Source organism: Odocoileus virginianus, chromosome 15 (assembly GCF_023699985.2).
Source record: "Odocoileus virginianus isolate 20LAN1187 ecotype Illinois chromosome 15, Ovbor_1.2, whole genome shotgun sequence".
Classification (NCBI taxonomy): Eukaryota; Metazoa; Chordata; class Mammalia; order Artiodactyla; family Cervidae; genus Odocoileus; species Odocoileus virginianus.
In genome coordinates this window covers 28,608,436-28,626,081 of record NC_069688.1, presented here as the reverse complement: position 1 = coordinate 28,626,081, position 17,646 = coordinate 28,608,436, and the positions used below count along the sequence as shown (strand labels likewise).

General features: G+C 38.7%; 1 pseudogene; it reads left to right on the top strand.

Annotated features, from left to right (window-relative positions):
- Window positions 1–13,454: 13,454 nt before the first annotated feature.
- On the top strand, window positions 13,455–14,641 carry LOC110151318 (acetyl-CoA acetyltransferase, cytosolic pseudogene; annotated as a pseudogene).
- Window positions 14,642–17,646: the final 3,005 nt, after the last annotated feature.

Here is a 17,646-nt window from a genome sequence, read left to right as displayed (position 1 = left end):
GAAGAAGGTTGATCCTGTTCCCTCCAACCTATTTCAATAACACTGTGTAACGCTCAGCTAGTTTAAGAAATAACACAAAGTGCAGTTTTGTTTCCTTCATCATTGCCACCACCAAAGCGTTCCTTAGCTGAAACTCCTGACACTAGCAGTTTCTTCATTGGCCACAAGGAGGTAGGCACTGTCAGAGATTGGGGTGCAATCACAATCACAGAACACATCTGTACCACTTTAATGGTCCTTTTATCTATCTCCCCGGGACTAATAGGATTAGAAACTAGATTGAACTCCATAGAGCTCGTCCTATCTACACAATTCCTTCCAGGAAACTGTTTTATTTCCATTTCCAGACAGCCGGGTTTGTATAAGATGATTGGACTTAAGTCATATCGTCTCTAAGCTTCCACCATAACAGATTTGCTCCCACTTCTTGACCCTCTAAAAGGGAGGATGAGTTAAGAAGGCTGGGAGCCTCCAAAAAGGAATATCAGACTCCACAATTGCAACTGATCCAAATGAAAAAGAAAATGAGGAAGATAATATTTAGAGATAAGGTTTGGCTGCATAGATAGTAATTTAATAAAACACGATTTTAAAAAAGTTGGTAGAAAAGATGGACTGGATGATATTTAGATAAGGATGTATATTAGAGTGAAACAGAACAATACATGATGTAAGATGAATGCTGAGATCTGCAATAAGAAAATACATAGAAAATAGAAAGGCTTTTTTCTGGTTTTGTTTTTTTGTTTTTGGCTCAAGACATGAAAGGGGTTAAGGTATGACTGTACAGTAAATCCACAGGTGTAATGTATAGAGTTGAGGAAAATAGAAGTGCTTAACTACCTCCATTTCTTTTTCATGCCAAAAGGAATAGGTTTTAAATGAGAAAGTTTAGGATAAGCAAGTATGTGAAATCATGGTTGAGTGAAAAAGATTGTAAGAGACAATTTAGCAGCTTTTCTAACTTGGAACAGTTGGAGCTCAGCTACTATAAGAACTTGTATGTGCACTTGAAATTTTATGTAATTTCTAAAGATTCAGGGAAACTGAAAAAAAAATGCAAGAATGCAAGAGACAGGCACCTCTTGTTTCCATTTATATTGAAGCAAAACTGGAGACTGAAATGTAAATCAATAAGTCTGCTTTCAGTACTGGGCAAAATTCTAGAACAGCTTATCATACACATGATTTGCAAGAATATTTAAGATTAGAAAAATACTAGCCTAAGTTCATTATATGCTATATTCTAGGTTAGCCTCAATATTTTGATAAATTAGATAGTAGGGATCCAAGAAATGTATAGACATAGTTTTTGGATGTTAGTGAGGAATCTGAGTGAGTTTTTCATTACATCCTTTGGGGAAAAAAAAATGGAGAAATAAGATCTGTGATAGAAAACAACATGCTTTCATAAATCTATACTCTTTTTGAAACATTTGCATAAAATGGGCCGGGTCATAAGTGTCTTGAAGACAATGAGTGTCTTTTATTAACATCAATACTCCAGTAAGGGGCACATTGCAGATAAAAATAGAAGTTAATATCTTAGCAAGTGAGGGAATGAATATTGAATAGATTCATTCAATTTTAGTTCGTTGTCTGAGAACCTTTGAATTGGGACTGTGCTAAAACAAACATTGCCAGGTGGCTTTGGTTAAGGTTCCATGGATACCTCTGGACTGAAGCAATCCTTGCTGGCAGTGATAAGGGAATCTACTTTTTTGTTTCTTAACAAATATGCTAAAGGTTATTATCAGTTAGACTGAGACATTTGTGTCAACATGGTAAGTAACTATAAGTTACAGGAAGTAGAAGCTCAAAGATGGATATTCTCTTTTAAATTTTTTTGAATATGCCTGTATCTTTTGCAGAAATACCTTACATCATAAAAAGCTGGAAGTATTGGGGGCATTGTCTCTAGGGCTGTAGTTATTTTCTGTATGTGATATGGTGACTAACTTGAGGTTGTATATTTAATGAGCTCGAAATACTTTAACTTAATATATCTAGTTTCATTTTGCAATGAGCAAGGCAACTTTGACCTCACAATGAATGGATCAGAGTTGGCAAGAATTGTGCATGGGAGTTTTGTAATGCAGATTTCAGCTAATGGACCATGTAATTAAGATGACCAATTGCTAATGCAGTTGGAGAAATTCCAAGAATTCTGATATGAAGCCTACCAATTACAGTGCATTTCCCACTACTATTCAAGGGGATTAATAATTCTTTTCATTGGCTTTATTGAAATTCTTCAACAAATTTAAGAATATTTCAATTCATAATGGAAGAAATAGTACTATATCTACATGTACAGTGAACTACAGGAAATGAAAGAGGCATACCTCATCTCTAAGTATCTATAATAGTTCTATCTGGTACTTCTTTATATAATAGTACTTTCATTATTGTATTTTATCTCACTAATATTGAGTGTATATAAATGAATTCACAATATATTGATTTTTTGGGTCAAGGATTAATAAATAATCCAAATAGAGGTGAAAGGCAAGGAATAACATACATAAATGAGTCAATTTTTTTTAGATATACAGTGCCAGTAGGGAATAAAGAAGGCTTCTCATAATTAGAGCATTTTCTTCCTCCTCTTTATTTTCACTGCTAGATTTTTCCTCTGTGTTCAATAAATGTTTATGAAACAAGATTGTGTTATCAATAACACAGTCACAGTAAAATTTTATTCGGAAAGGCATAGTTCCATTATTGACCTAAACATGAGTGATTTAAATCTCCACTGCTAACCATTGTATAAGATATTTAACTTTTGAGTCAATGTATGTTAGCTGAAAGAATGCATAAATAAATTCTCTATTCTTCAGGTAGCTCTAATTGGAAGTTATTTGTTTTGGCAACATTGTATTACTCTAAAAAAATTGAAGCATGTATAGAAGAATATCAGCATTCATAATATCTGAGTTGTCAAAACTTGGCTGTTTAATATCATTCTTTTTATTTTTCTATATGTTTAAACCATTTAGAAACTAAAAAATATGTAATGTGTCTTATTATTGCTTTTCTTTTCCTTCAATCCAAACAATTCTATAGCATTATTAAATAAATATTTTTGTGTTCACACAGCACAAAGTGGTGAGAATATAGCTGTATGTTAAAGTATATGTAGTTTTCTTTCAAGCTCTTCCTCTGAATAACATGTAGGCATGAACTAAGCTAAAATAAATATATTTTAAAATTCATGGCTGAATTCTCAAGAAACGAAAGGAAATCTTTAAGTTTCTCCTCTTTCTCCAACAACACAGTAGGATTTAAAAGCTGAAATAAAAATCATAAGACAATATGAAATCTGAGGCATTTCTTGGGACATAGGATGGGACAATATGATGATACAGCAACCTGGAATTTTAGGGAATAGCTACATTGGAATGAGGATATTACATCTGGTCTATGGAAATAGAGAAAATCAGAAGACTTTTCATAATAGTTGTTTCTCCAAAGGAATCTATCCTTAGTCAAAGAGCAGGATGAAAAAACTGTTGACCAGAAGTGTAGAAGGATGTGAAAATCTGTCTCTTGTGACCACAGCTGCAGACAGGGGATAAAGTGACTCTGTAGAATGTGTGTCTTTGGTTTATCTCACACTAGTTTAGAGTTCTACTTTATTTATTTATTTATTTTTAAAGGAGAGTCCATTTGTTAAAATATTTGTTTTACTTATTCATTTATTTTGGCTGTGTTGGGTCATAATGATAGCAAGCAGGATCTTCGATCTTTGCTGGGGAGTGAGAATGCTTAGCTACAGCATATGGGATCTAGTTCCCTGACCAGGGATCAAACCCAGGCTCCCTGCACTGGGAGCACGGAGTCTTAGCCACCGGACCACCATGGAAGTCCCTCGAGTTCTACTTTATATTGAATACTACCTGTTTTATACTACTGGCCAGGAAAACCAGAAGAAGCTGAGAGATTAAACTTAATAATTTAAGTCAAAACTTCAATGGATGGGTTAAATATAAGAGCAGAAAGATAAGTCATAAGCTAAAAGAGAGATTATAGACTAATGATAGTAAATTATTATGTATAAATTAATAATGAAATAAATAAATGCAGCTTACAGAGATGCTAGGATACAGAAACCTTGAAAAATAACTTAAGTGGCTTACAAAAAGAAAATAAGAATGAACACATGCATAATTGAAATTCTAAAAGAGATTAGAGAAAATGGGGAAGAAACAATGATAACATTTTTTGAGAATTCATGAAAGGTACAAATTATAATTCAAAAGCCATCATGTGAACTAAACAGGTTAAATATGTAGAAATCCATTGTTAGTCACAACATAGTGAAAGCACAGAACAGCAAAGACAAGGACTCTCTATAACAGTTGCCACAAATAAATGTCATTTATAAAGGAGTAATAATTAAGTTGAAATTGAAAATTAAATTTAAATTCCAATAGGAATTATATGTCATGGAGAAGTGTTTTTGTCAGGATTCTCTAGAGAAACGGAATCAGTAAATGTTTAAAGATATATATAAAAGGATATATCATAGGAACTGACTCCCAGAGTAATGGAAGTTTAGACTTCCCATGATCTGCTTGCTGTCTGCAAGCTGGAACAAAGAAACCAGTGGTGCAAATTAGTCTGAATCAAAAGACCTGAGAATTGGGAGTTCTATGGCATAAGATCCCAACTTAGTCTGAAAATACAGGAATCAGAAGTACCTAGGTCTCAGGGTAGGAGACGACGGATGTCCAGATCAAGCAGAGAGCAAATCCACCCTTCCTTCACCTTTTTGTTCTATTTAAGCCCTCAAAGGATTGGACTAAGCTTCTCTGATAGCTCAGTTGGTAAAGGATCTGTCTGCAATGTAGGAGACCAGGGTTCAATTCCTGGATGGGGAAGATCCCCTGGAGAAGGAAATGGCAACCCACTCCAGTATTCTTGCCTGGGAAATCCCATGTACAAAGGAACCTGGGGATCTACAGTCCATGGGATCTCAAGATTCAGACACAACTTAGAGACTAAACTACCACTGCCAGGATTGTATTATGCCTGCTCACATTCATGAGGGTGAGTTTTACTCAATCTACTGCTTCAAATGCTAATCTCTTCTGAAAACGCCCTCACAGACACACTCAGAAATCATGTTTACCAGTTATCTAAGCGCCACTTAGTCCAGTGAAGTTGACACATAAAATTGACCATCAAAAGATCAACAAGGAATTATGTACCTCAGGTAAGAATGTTTCCAAAAGATAAAAAATATTTGCAAATAAATAGATTGCTTTTGTTGTTTAGTTGTTAAGTCGTCTTTGCAACCCCATGGATAATGGCCCTCCAGGCTCCTCTGTCCATGGGATTTCCCAGGCAAGAATACTGGAGTGGGTTTCCATTTCCTTCTCCAGGGGATCTTCCAGACCCAGGGATCAAACCCATGTCTCCTGCATTGCAGACGGATTCTTTACTGCTGAGCCACCTGGGAAACTCTGCTAGGATAGCTTTGCTGTTCAGTCACTCGACCGTGTCGGACTCTTTGCAACCCCATGAACTGCAGCATGCCGGGCTTCCCTGTTTACCACCTCCCCGAGTTTTCTCAAACTCATGTCCATTGAGTCAGTGATGCCACACTCTCTGTGATAGAGTATGACAGATGTGCCATGCATCTCTGCAAATGGCACAATTTCATTCCTTTTTTATGGTTGAGCAATATTTCATTGTATATATATGTACTACCTCTTTATCCATCGCTCTGTTAATGGACATTTAGTTTCTTTCATGTTCTGGCTATTGTATATAGTGCTACAATGAATAAGCAGTGGGATGTCTTTTGGAATTACGGTTTTCTCTAGGTATATGCCTAGGAATATGATTGCTGGAGTGTATGGTAATTCTACTTTCGGTTTTCTAAGGAACCTCCATAATGTTCTCTATAGTGGCTGTACCAACTTCCAACCAACAGCCTAAGAGTGTTCCCTTTTCTCCACACCCTCTCCAACATTTGTTATTTGTAGCACTGTTGATCATGGACATTCTGACTGGTTTACATATATAAAATATTTGTGCTCAAAGAAGTTGGAAAAATGGCAATGTCTGACTTCTGTGTAGAAGCTTACACAATGTAATGTAAAGTTTCAACATTAATGAATACTGCAAAGAAAGGTACATAGTGCTACTGTTTAATATAGGGATCTGTGACTTTCGGAGCCTAAAGCGACACAGAAGAAATTACTGAAGTATGGAAGCTTTGAAGAATTTCTCTTGTTCTAAAATCTGCCTTTTTATTCACAGTTTTATTATTTCTGCACTGCTTCTCAAACTTTCTTGATTTTTATAGCACTTTCTTCAAGGCTCAGGTAAATTCCATCAATTTATAATCTTAAGACAAAATAAATGCCTGTTTGCACTTCCCAAATCCTAATTCCAAACTTCATTACAGCCTCTGTCCTTATCACTAGGGAAACTTTTCTACTACCTTTGGAGGAGTTTTGAAATATAAATATCTTCCAGTACTCAATTAAGTATATATTGATTAGTTCAGTTCATTTGCTCAGTCATGTCTGACTCTTTGTGACCCCATGAACCAGAGCACGCCAGGCCCCCCTGTTCATCACCATCTCCCGGAGTTCACCCAAAACCATGTTCACCGAGTCGGTGATGCTATCCAGCCATCTCATCCTCTGTCGTCCCCTTCTCCTGCCCTCAATCTTTCCCAGTATCAGGGTCTTCAAATGAGTCAACTCTTCACAACAGGTGGCCAAAGTATTGGAGTTTCAGCTTCAACATCAGTCCAACCAATGAACACCCAGGACTGATTTCTTTTAGGATGGACTGGTAGGATCTCCTTGCAGTCCAAGGGACTCTCAACAGTCTCCTCCAATACCACAGTTCAAAAGCATCAAATTTTTGGCCTTCAGCTTTCTTTATAGTCCAACTCTCACTTCCATACATGACCACTGGAAAAACCATAGCCTTGACTAGATGGACCTTTGTTGACAAAGTAATGTCTCTGCTTTTTAATATGCTATCTAGGTTGGTCATAACTTTCCTTCCAAGGAGTAAGTGTCTTTTAATTTCATGGCTGCAATCACCATGTGCAGTGATTTTGGAGCCCAGAAAAATAAAGTCAGCCACTGTTTCCACTGTTCCCCCATCTATTTGCCATGAAGTGATGGGACAGGATGCCATGATCTTAGTTTTCTGAATGTTGAACTTTAAGCCAACTTTTTCACTCTCCTCTTTCAACTTCATCAAGAGGCTCTTTAGTTCTTCTTTACTTTCTGCCATAAGGGTGGTGTCATCTGCATATCTGAGGTTATTGATATTTCTCCCAGCAATCTTGATTCTAGCTTGTGCTTCCTTCAGCCCAGCATTTTTCATGATGTACTCTGCATATAAGTTAAATAAGCAGGGTGACAATATACAGCCTTGATGTACTCCTTTTCCTATTTGGAACCAGTGTGTTGTTCCATGTCCAGTTCTAACTGTTGCTTCCTGACCTGCATACAGGTTTCTCAAGAAGCAGGTCAGGTGGTCTGGTATTCCCATCTCTTTCAGAATTTTCCACAGTTTATTGTGATCCACACAGTCAATGGCTTTGGCAGAGTCAATGAAGCAGAAATAGATGTTTTTCTGGAACTCTCTTGCTTTTTCGATGATCCAGTGAATGTTGGCAATTTGATCTCTTGTTCCTCTGCCTTTTCTAAAATCAGCTTGAACATCTGGAAGTTCACAGTTCACGTATTTCTGAAGCCTGGCTTGGAGAACTTTGAGCATTACTTTACCAGTGTGTGAGATGAGTGCAATTGTGTGGTAGTTTGAGTATTCTTGATACTTGTATATATTTATATTTGCATCTGGGCTTCCCTGGTAGCTAAGCTGGTTAAGAATCTGTCACAGTGCAGGAGACCCTGGTTTGATTCCTGGGTTGGGAAGATGCCTTGGAGAAGGGACAGGCTACCCATTCCAGTAATCATGTGCTTCCCTGGTGGCTCAGATGGTGAAGAATCCAGCTGCGGTGCAGGAGACCTGGGTTTGATCCCTAGGTTGGGAAGAACCCTGGAGGAAGGCATGGCAACCCACTCGGTACTCTTGCCTGGAGAATCCCCATGGATGGGGGACCCTGGCAGGCTACAGTTGATGGGGTCGCAAAGAGTCAGACATGACTGAGCGACACACACATATGTACATATACCCATATCCTATACTTTAAAGGCAAGAAAAACAATTAGGCTCTCTTTCTGAGACTTGGCTATTGTGTAGATTCATTTTATGGATAGCCTCAGATAATGGCTTACCTATATCCATGTTTTTTGGTTGCAAGGTGATTTGACAGTTTCTCCCATCTAGCAGAGGTCTATTTCTCCACTCTTTGAATTCGGGCTCATCTTATGACTTGTTTTCAACTCTGCTTCTGTCGCAGAATAAGCCCACAGCACAAGGATGGCCTAGAAGAGATCAAGTGGCTGCTGAAAGCTGAGATACCCAACCGACAACCAAATAACCTGCTGAAGCAGAGCCACTGAGTCAATGTGCAGCTGACTGCAGAAACATAAATGAAAGAACTACCTCTCTGAAGATTCCAAAGTAAGAAAAAGCTGAACTCTGGAGAAAGTGATGAGAATACAAATAACAAGCAGAGTGGAAAAAATTTAGCTGCTAATAGAGGCAGGAGTTCAATTATGTATATCCTCTCTAGGCCATGCTTATTTCATTCCAATGTTTTGAATAAAGGAGTGACATGATTAATCCTATTGTGGTAGCCAAAAATTTGCTTGGGTTTTTTCATAAGATGTTACAGAAAAATCTGAAGAAACTTTTTGGCACAAACCAATACATCTAAACATACTATTACTGCTGTATGGAAAATGGATTGCACAGGGCTTAGGCATGAATAGCAGGAGACATATAATAGACTACTGCAGTAGTCCGCACTACATGGAGTGATTGCTTGACTAGATGTTAGCAATGGAGATGGAAAGAAGTGTACAGAGCCAAGAGATATGCCATAACAAAGTCTGTGGATTTAATGAAGGATTGGTTAGGGGGAATGAATAAGATGAGCTCGTAAATGATGACTTCAAATGTCTCGTTGGAACAACAGATGGATTCACTGAGCTAGAGGGCTGTGGAGGAGAAACAACTGAGAGGTGGAAGTAAGTTTCTTGAAATTAGTTTGGAGCATGTCTAATTCAAGATGATTTAAGATTTAAGTGAAACTGTCAAGCAGGTAGCCTGAAACACAAAAGGAAAGTTTTGGTTGAAGATATAAATTTGATAGTTAGGCAAAGCAGTTTGGTGACTTCAAGGAAAGGAGACTGGAGGCAGAGACATATTAGTTCATTAACTCAATGTTTAAGAAAAAAAATCAAAGTTTAAGGTCCTAAGGATACAGCAATGGATGAAACAAATGTTCTTTTCCTCATGGGATGTATATCTAATAAATGACATTCCATTTATTGCTTTTAGATATCAAGTCAAAGTGTAAGGAGGTGGTAAGGGAAGGGACCATGTGAAGGAGGAAGGCTTAAAGAGTCGGGTTCACAAGTGAAATGATGCAGAGCCAGTATTGTAATAAGAGTATGAATAAAGACAAAGATTGAAAAGATGTGGAGCAAGACCAGAAGGTAGGACTGCAGAGGTAGCTTATAAGAGAGTAAAGAACAGGTGGCATGTAATAGATGAAAAATGGAAAAGAAATGGGAAATCCTAGATGCTAGTAGAACAAAAGTATCTAACGAAAAAGCCTGAGAATTGATTATACCAGAGGAAGACAAAGGAAAGGGGAAAAACCTTAATGGAATAAGGTACCAAAAAGGTGATACATTTAGTATTAGAAGCAAGGGAGGGACTTGCCTGGTGGTCCAGTGGTTAAGATTCCAGGCTTCCCATGTAGGGGGTGCAGATTTGATCCCTAGCCAGGGAACTAAGATCCTGCATGCTGGGCAATGTGCCCAAAAATATTTTTTAAAAAAAGAAAGGGAGTAAAGATACTGAGTGCTTACTAAACACCAGTCATTATATTAACATTTTCTTCATGCTTCTCTTATTTAATCTACATTAACATAGTGAGTTTTTGCTTCCACTTTACAATGGAATGAACTGGGATACAGAGGAGTTAATAATTACTCAAGATCATGGTAAGAAGGCAGGCTTCCCTGGTGTTTCAGTCAGTAAAGAATATGTCTGCAAGGCAGGAGACCAGGGTTCTATCATTGGGTTGGGACAATCCCTGGAGAAGGGAATGGTGACCCACTCCAGCATTCTTGCCTGGAGAATTCCATGGACAGAGGAGCCTGGTGGGCTCACAGTCCCTGGGGTCACAAAGAGTTGGACCCAATTGAGCAACTAACGCACACTAGATGGTAGAAAAGAAGCAGGGAAGGGATTCAGTGCACAAATGACAGAGTTGTTGTGATATGTGATGGTTTATCACTTCTACCTGATAGCAAGGCAGAAGGTAAGACTTTTGGGGAGTTGAGATGTGGGAAGCAGGTTATCTTAACAAGTTGAGAAAGGTCCTACATGATAGTTGCTATATGTTGCAGGAAGTAGTTGAGGTTCTTTGTTGAGCATGATGGGGTGATGAAATAAAATTGGTATTTTAAAGTGAGATAAAAGTTTAAACACAAAGCTTTTCTCTGCCCATGTAGGTCTCCTCCCTCGCCTCTAGCATGCATTATGCATCTACACTGAGTATTAACCAGACCTCCCCAAGGGCAGAAATACCTGCTCAACCATAAAGATCAATTTTTCTTCTTCAGACATCAGCCATGCAACTCCTTAGAAGACAGCATTCCTTTCTCAAGCCTATAAGAGAATATGATAAGCCACTTCTCATCTGGTACATGCAAGTGTCTATGGTGAGCTTTACATGTGATTCCAACTTGTCATTTCCCTTTAAGATGGCTGGTGCAGAGCAGCCTGGGTCAGACAACCTGGGGAGATACTGAACTGCATCTAATGCAAGTTTTAACTTGAATACTTTCTTATGACCTTATTAATGTGACAAGGTATATTACTGGTATTTGGCCTATTTTACAAGATTATTATTTCTTGCATTACCAAATGTGTTTCTAAGCCTCTATCAAAAAGAACTAGATGAACTGAGACCATTGACCACATATACAGTTCAATGAGATCAATGATTATAACCCTGGAAGTCTAGATTTGGGAAGACGCAACAAGAGGAAATCATTAACTAGATTATAACAGACTAGTAAGACAGGTGGGACAGGGGTTTTTGGCTGCTATTTACTAAGCCTACTTCAGTAATACTACATGAGGTGACCTACCAATGAAATCCTCAGCCAAACTGGGAATGAGTATTTCTAGCACTGTGAGACAACTTGGTCACAGAATACCTCTCAAACCTGGGTTGACATTAAAGCCAAAAGGGAAGGGATTGTAAAAGAATGTTGCCCATCATCCAGTTCTACAAGAATCAAATCATTACCCACTGCTGTCACTGACCTACATACAGTACAACCTGAAAGGAACTCAGGGTGAAGATCAGGATAAGGCACTTTGTACTTGGAAAACTGGCAGAACTGGCCTTCAGATAGTTAGATATTTTCAGGAGAAAATTTTGTGAATCTGGTTTCTTGCATCTCCCTACACTTGGAAAAACACTAAAACCATTCACTAGGATACCATATCTTTTCTTTGCAAATAGCAATAGCCTTCCATCAATATGTGTGCTTGATTGCAGGGACCCTCTTTCTAAAATCACATTATATACTGGCTTCCCACTTTGTGTGTGACAGTCACATCTGACTCTTTGCAATCGCATGGACTGTAGTCCACCAGGCTCCTCTGTTCATGTAATTCTCCAGACAAGAATACTGGTTACCACTTCCTTCTCCAGGGGATCTTCCTGATCCAGGGATTGAACCTGGGTCTCCCATATTGGCAGGCAAATTCTTTACTGTCTGAGTCACCAGGAATCCCCCTTTATATCTGCAGAACAGGCCTCAGAGTTTCCTGAAAAACTGTCTCCCAAGTTGGCTCAAGTAAATTTTTCCATTTCTCTCTTAGATTTACTATTGATTAACCTTTTTATGATTAATTGATTAATTTTATCATTGATGGGGGAAGGTGGAAAAGATAGAGAGGGAAAGGGATTGAAAAGCTGTGGTAAGAAATGTGTGAAGGACAGTAAAATAAATACATGTGCACTCCAAATTCCCATTTACATCAAGCCTTTTCTCCAAATTATGGCTCATCTTTCTTTTTTCCTTCAACATCAAACTTCTGGAAAGAATAGACCATGCTTTCTCATTCCATTTCCATTTTCTCATTCCTTCTTTTTCCATTTCTTCTTCAAATTGCTATACTTGAATGTCTTCCCTAATATTTCACCAAACCTTCCCTGCTGGGTCAGCACTGACATCTTTATCCAATAATATAATGGACTCATTTCAATTTTTACATTACATGATATTGTCCTCATATTTGAAACTGTTAGTGACTCTGTCCTTCAAGTTCCTCCTCCACTTTTGTTTCCAAGACTGTGCTCTTCTCTATCTTTCTTGCATCTTTGACTATTGATTCTTACTTCTCTTTAGTTACTTGCTTCTTAAATATTGCTAAGTGACAGTGTTCTGCTGAGACCTCTCTCTTCCTTTCCATCTTCTGGACCCAACCCTACCCTTCTCCCCTTCCTCCCCCTCTCCTCTATTCTATTTCTTCCCAAATAAATTAATTCCATCAACTACCTAGACCTCAAAATAGCTGCAACATTTATAATGGCTATAATAAAATAAGTGCTTACTATGAGCTAGGCACTGTATATACAGGAACTAGATACACAGCTGTATATATCTGATCCTCAAACGTTTAGACAGAAGTTTTGATTTCCCATTTTTCATATGAAGAAACTGTGGCACAAAGATTCTTGGTACTCAGTCAATAAGTGACAGTAAAATTACCAATTTGAATCCATGTTTTCCTGAAGTGAAAATCTGTGCTTTTGTTAACCACTGACCCATAGATACACTCAAAATTCCTAAATGTTTGATTCAAGGTTAGAACATTCTACTAAACTCTAGATCCACATATTCACTCATTCATTTGCTCACTTATTCTTTCTTCGATTCAAGATATATTTATCAATTATATTTATCAAGCAATTATTATGTGTCTGGCAAGCGTGTCACACATTGGGTGTGCAACAAGGCTAAAAAAGATAGGACCTTTGTTTGTGAAACTTACAGGGGTGGTTGGTAATTGTGGTACACTGAATAATGCCTCCTTCCAAAGATGTCTGCGCACTCACCCCTGAAACCTATAACAATGTTATATTACATGGCCAAGGAACTTTGCAGACGTAGTTACGGTTACTGATCTTGACGTGGAGACAGTACCCTAGACTATATGGGTAAAAACATCTAATCACATGAAACTTTTAAAAGCCAGCACTAAGCCGACTGCGCTGGGGCCCACAGTGGCTGCTCCAGAGGCGGTAGGGTGGCAGGATGAGTGCAGACTCGGACCTGGTGGTCCTCGTCTCCGCGGCGCGCACCATCATGGGCTCCTTCGATGGTGCCTTATCCACCGTTCCTGTCCGTGGCCTGGGCTCAACTGTCATCAGAGAGGTCCTGAAAAGGGCCGCTGTGGCTCCCGAAGAAGCCTTGGAGGTCATATTTGGACACGTTTTGGCAGTAGGCTGGGGCAGAACCCTGTTTGACAGGCCAGTGTGGGTGCAGGAATCCCCCACTCTGTTCCAACGTGGAGCTGCCGAATTATCGGCGGGTCAGGCCTGCAGGCCGTGTGCCTCGCAGCCCAGTCGGTAAGGATAGGAGACTCCAGCATTGTTGTTGCAGGAGGCATGGAAAATATGAGCAAGACTCCTGATTTGGTTCACTTGAGGACGGGAACCAAGACTGGGGAAAAACCACTGACTGATCATATACTCTGACGGGCTCACTGAGGCATTCCACAACTATCATATGGGCATAAGAGCCGAAAATGTGGCCGAACAATGGCAAGTGAGTGGAGAAGACCAGGCCAAGGGGGCAGTGCTATCGCAAAACAGGATGGAGAATGCACAGAAGGCCGGCTGTTTGGACAAAGAGATCGTGCCAGTTTTTGTATCTTCTAAAAAAAGGTCTTACTGAAGTTAAAACAGATGAGTTTTCTCACCATGGGAGCAACATAGAAGCTGTGTCCAAGCTAAAGCCTTGCTTCCTTATGATGGAATGGGAACAGTCACAGCAGTTAATGCTTCAGGAATGAATGATGGTGCTGCAGCAGTGCTTCTTATGAAGAAGTCTGAAGCTGGCAGCTGTGGGCTCACACCCTTAGCACAGGTAGTTTCCTGGGCACAAGCAGGTGTGGAGCCTTTATGGGAATAGGACCAATTCCAGCAACAAAGCAAGCTGTTGCAAAAGCTGGGTGGTCACTGGAGGATGTTGATGTATTCGAAATCAGTGAAGCCTTTGCAGCCCTCTCTGTTGCAGTAGCTGAAGAACTTGGTTTAAACCCAGAGAAGGTCAACACTGAAGGAGGAGCCATCGCCCTGGGCCATCCTCTTGGAGCATCTGACTGTCGTATTCTTGTCATCCTGTTGCACGCACTGGAGCATAAGGGTGGACATCGTGGTGTTGCTGCCCTAAGCATTGGGGATGGGATGGGAATAGCAATATGTGTTCAGAGAGGGTGAAACTGCCCAACAGCTATTTAGGCTGAGTTAAACTAAACCATGATTGCATTTCTAAATTAATAGTACTAAGTCATGTGAAACCAGAGGACCAAAGTGAGGGTGGAAACTATCTCCCACTTCACATGAAATGCAAGACTCAACAGCCTGTTGCACTTTAATGTGTAATATTCGAGGTACAAGCAAGCTGCATCTAACATTGTTATAAATAAAACAGATCAGTCATCAAGGAAAAAATAAATAAATAAAAGTCAGAGACCCTTTCTTAGTTAAAGTTGGAGGGAGATAAGGAGCTGAAGAAAATGAAGGAGAAATGAAGCATGAAAAGGACTTTGATCCACAGCTACTGGCTTTAAAGAAATGGGAATATGAGTCAAGGAATGCAGTAGAATTTAGGTGCTGAGAATAAGCCAACAGTCATCAAAGAAATGAGGACTTCAGTCTTATAGCTGCATGGAACTCAATTCATCCAACATGAGACTAAATGACCAGTGAAGCCTAAAACATTTGCCCTTCATAGAAAAAAAGTCTGCTTCTAAGCAGATTCTGTCATATAGACCCTCTCAAGTTTTTATAAAGGATCACAGTCCTGTAGGCACCTTGATTTTAGCCTTGTGACATTCTCTAAGCAGAGACCCAGCCAAGCCCATCTGACTAATGACTTGTGAAAACAGATGAAAATATGTATTGCTTTCAAAGTCATTACATTTATGATACTTTATCATGTCATTGATAGAAATCAATATAGTAATAAACATGAAAACTCACAAATACATTCATAATTAACTATGTTGGTAACTACTTAGTTGAAAAGAACAGAAAAGTATGAAAGAGAATAATAGAGGAGTCCCTTAAAGATATTCTGATGAGAAAGACAGGAGGAAGACAGAAAGGTGAACTTTCTTTACGTTTTGTTTGTATTCACTGCTTCTTATCTCTTTGATGCCAGTATTCACTTTGACAAATACTCACAGAAGCACTTATTAAGTACTGCAGGGATGATATAGACAAGGTTAGGAGATGCCTTATCTTACAGAACCCGTAGTCCAGAACACAATGTCCAAACAAACACACTTTGTGAACTAAATCTGGCCTGCCACTTGTTTTTGCATGGATGATGAGTGAAGAAGCATTTTTACATTTTTAAATGGTTAAGAATAAAATCAAAAGAAGATTAATACTGTGTGACATGTGAAATTATATGAAATTCAGATTTCAATGTCAATAAAGAGAGTTTTATTGGAACACATCCAGGTTCCTTCATTTGTATGTCGTCTATGGTTGCTTTTACAGTAAAATGGCAGAGTTGAGCATCTGTGAAAGAGACTGAATGGCCAGTGAAGCCTAAAACATTTGCCCTTCATAGAAAAATATGCTAACTCCTTAATGTGTTAGTTGCTCAGTCATGTCTGCCTCCTGTGAACCTCATGGATTATACCCCGCCAGGCTCTTCTCTCTATGGAATTCTCGAGGCAAGAACACAGGAGTGGGATGCCATTCCCTTCTCCAGAGAATCTTCCCAACCCAGGGATTGAACCTGAGTCTCCTGCTTTGCTGGCAGATTCTTCACTGAGTCACCGGGGAAGCCCAGAATATTGGTAAATCTAGCATTTCAGTGATCTCTGAGACAAAGTACAATTGGAAAAGCACCATTTAGCAGGGTCTTCAACTGCCAGGACTTGATGCCTGATGATCTGAGATGGAGCCGATGTAATAATTATAGAAAAAAGTGCGCAATAAATGTAATGTGCTTGAATCACCCCTAAACCACCCCCCTTACCCAGTTTGTGGAAAAATTGTCTTCCACAAAACCAGACCCTAGTGCCAAAAAGGTTGGGAGCCACTAATTTAGGTAGAGTGTATTTGCTCATGGAGATCAGCAAAGAATACACAAAACAGTTAGCATTTTAGATTATCTTTGAAGAAAACGGAAGCTAAGACTGAGCTACTCAGAAAGTAGGAAGAGGTTCACTGATAGGCCAGGTGCCAAAAGGACTTTTGCTCCATTTGTTCTTCATTGGTGTTTTAAAAACTGAAGTTGCTTCTTAAAAAACTGGAGAAGATAATTTCTTTCTTACTTTTCTTGACTCCTTAAAGGCCCAAGTACAAAAACTTTGATAATAATTTTATGATTTCAATTTCTTGCATGAAATGAAATTCTGCTACTGCTGAATCTCATGTTGTCTAGAGCTGTTAAGTTGTTCTATACTTCCAGTGGCCCTGTTTTTGTCTGTCTTCTTTCTGTTTTATAAATATTTAATTCATTTAAATTATTAAAATTAATTATCACCTCATTTTGCTAAACACATTTAGCTGTTCCCCACCCCTTCCCTTTATTGAATTGATTGCCACAACTTGACACAACCTCCCCCTCAACATGTTTGCCCCAGCAAGACTTATGAGAAGCCCAGCTCCTTGGCTTGCAAATGCCTTCTTCAGACTCTAAGCATTTTTTTCTTTGTGTTAGCTAATATCTTTACTAATGTTTTAGCTGTTCATTGATGTAATTGAATCTCAAATTGTTTTTATTGTGTTCTGTAATACCGTGGGGATATTGTAAATACTGTAATAGTAATTAATATTAATAATCAGTGCTGTTTCACAGGTCAGTTGCTGAATCAAGCTCTGTTATGGGTTCATAAATGTAAAATCATAAAAGATTGCACACTGGGAGATTCTGGTTTCCTTTCTCCACCCCTGGTTGAGCAAGTGAACTCATCCTTACATTGTTCCTTGCTAATTGTGAAACAGATGCTTTGCATTTTTTAGATCTCAGTTACATCTAAAGAAAGTGGCTTTCTTGATAAGACCCTCTAAAATTAGAGAGTTGTGGAATTATCTAGTAATATATGTCTTACTAATTCAACTTGTCATGGCAACATGCAATTAAAACTTTCCTTTGGGACTAAAATGAAGAATCCCATTTGCTTCTAAAGAAGTTTAGCCAATACGTAATGAGAAGAATAATTCAAGTAAATGGGACTGAATTTCATAGAGAAAAGGAAAAT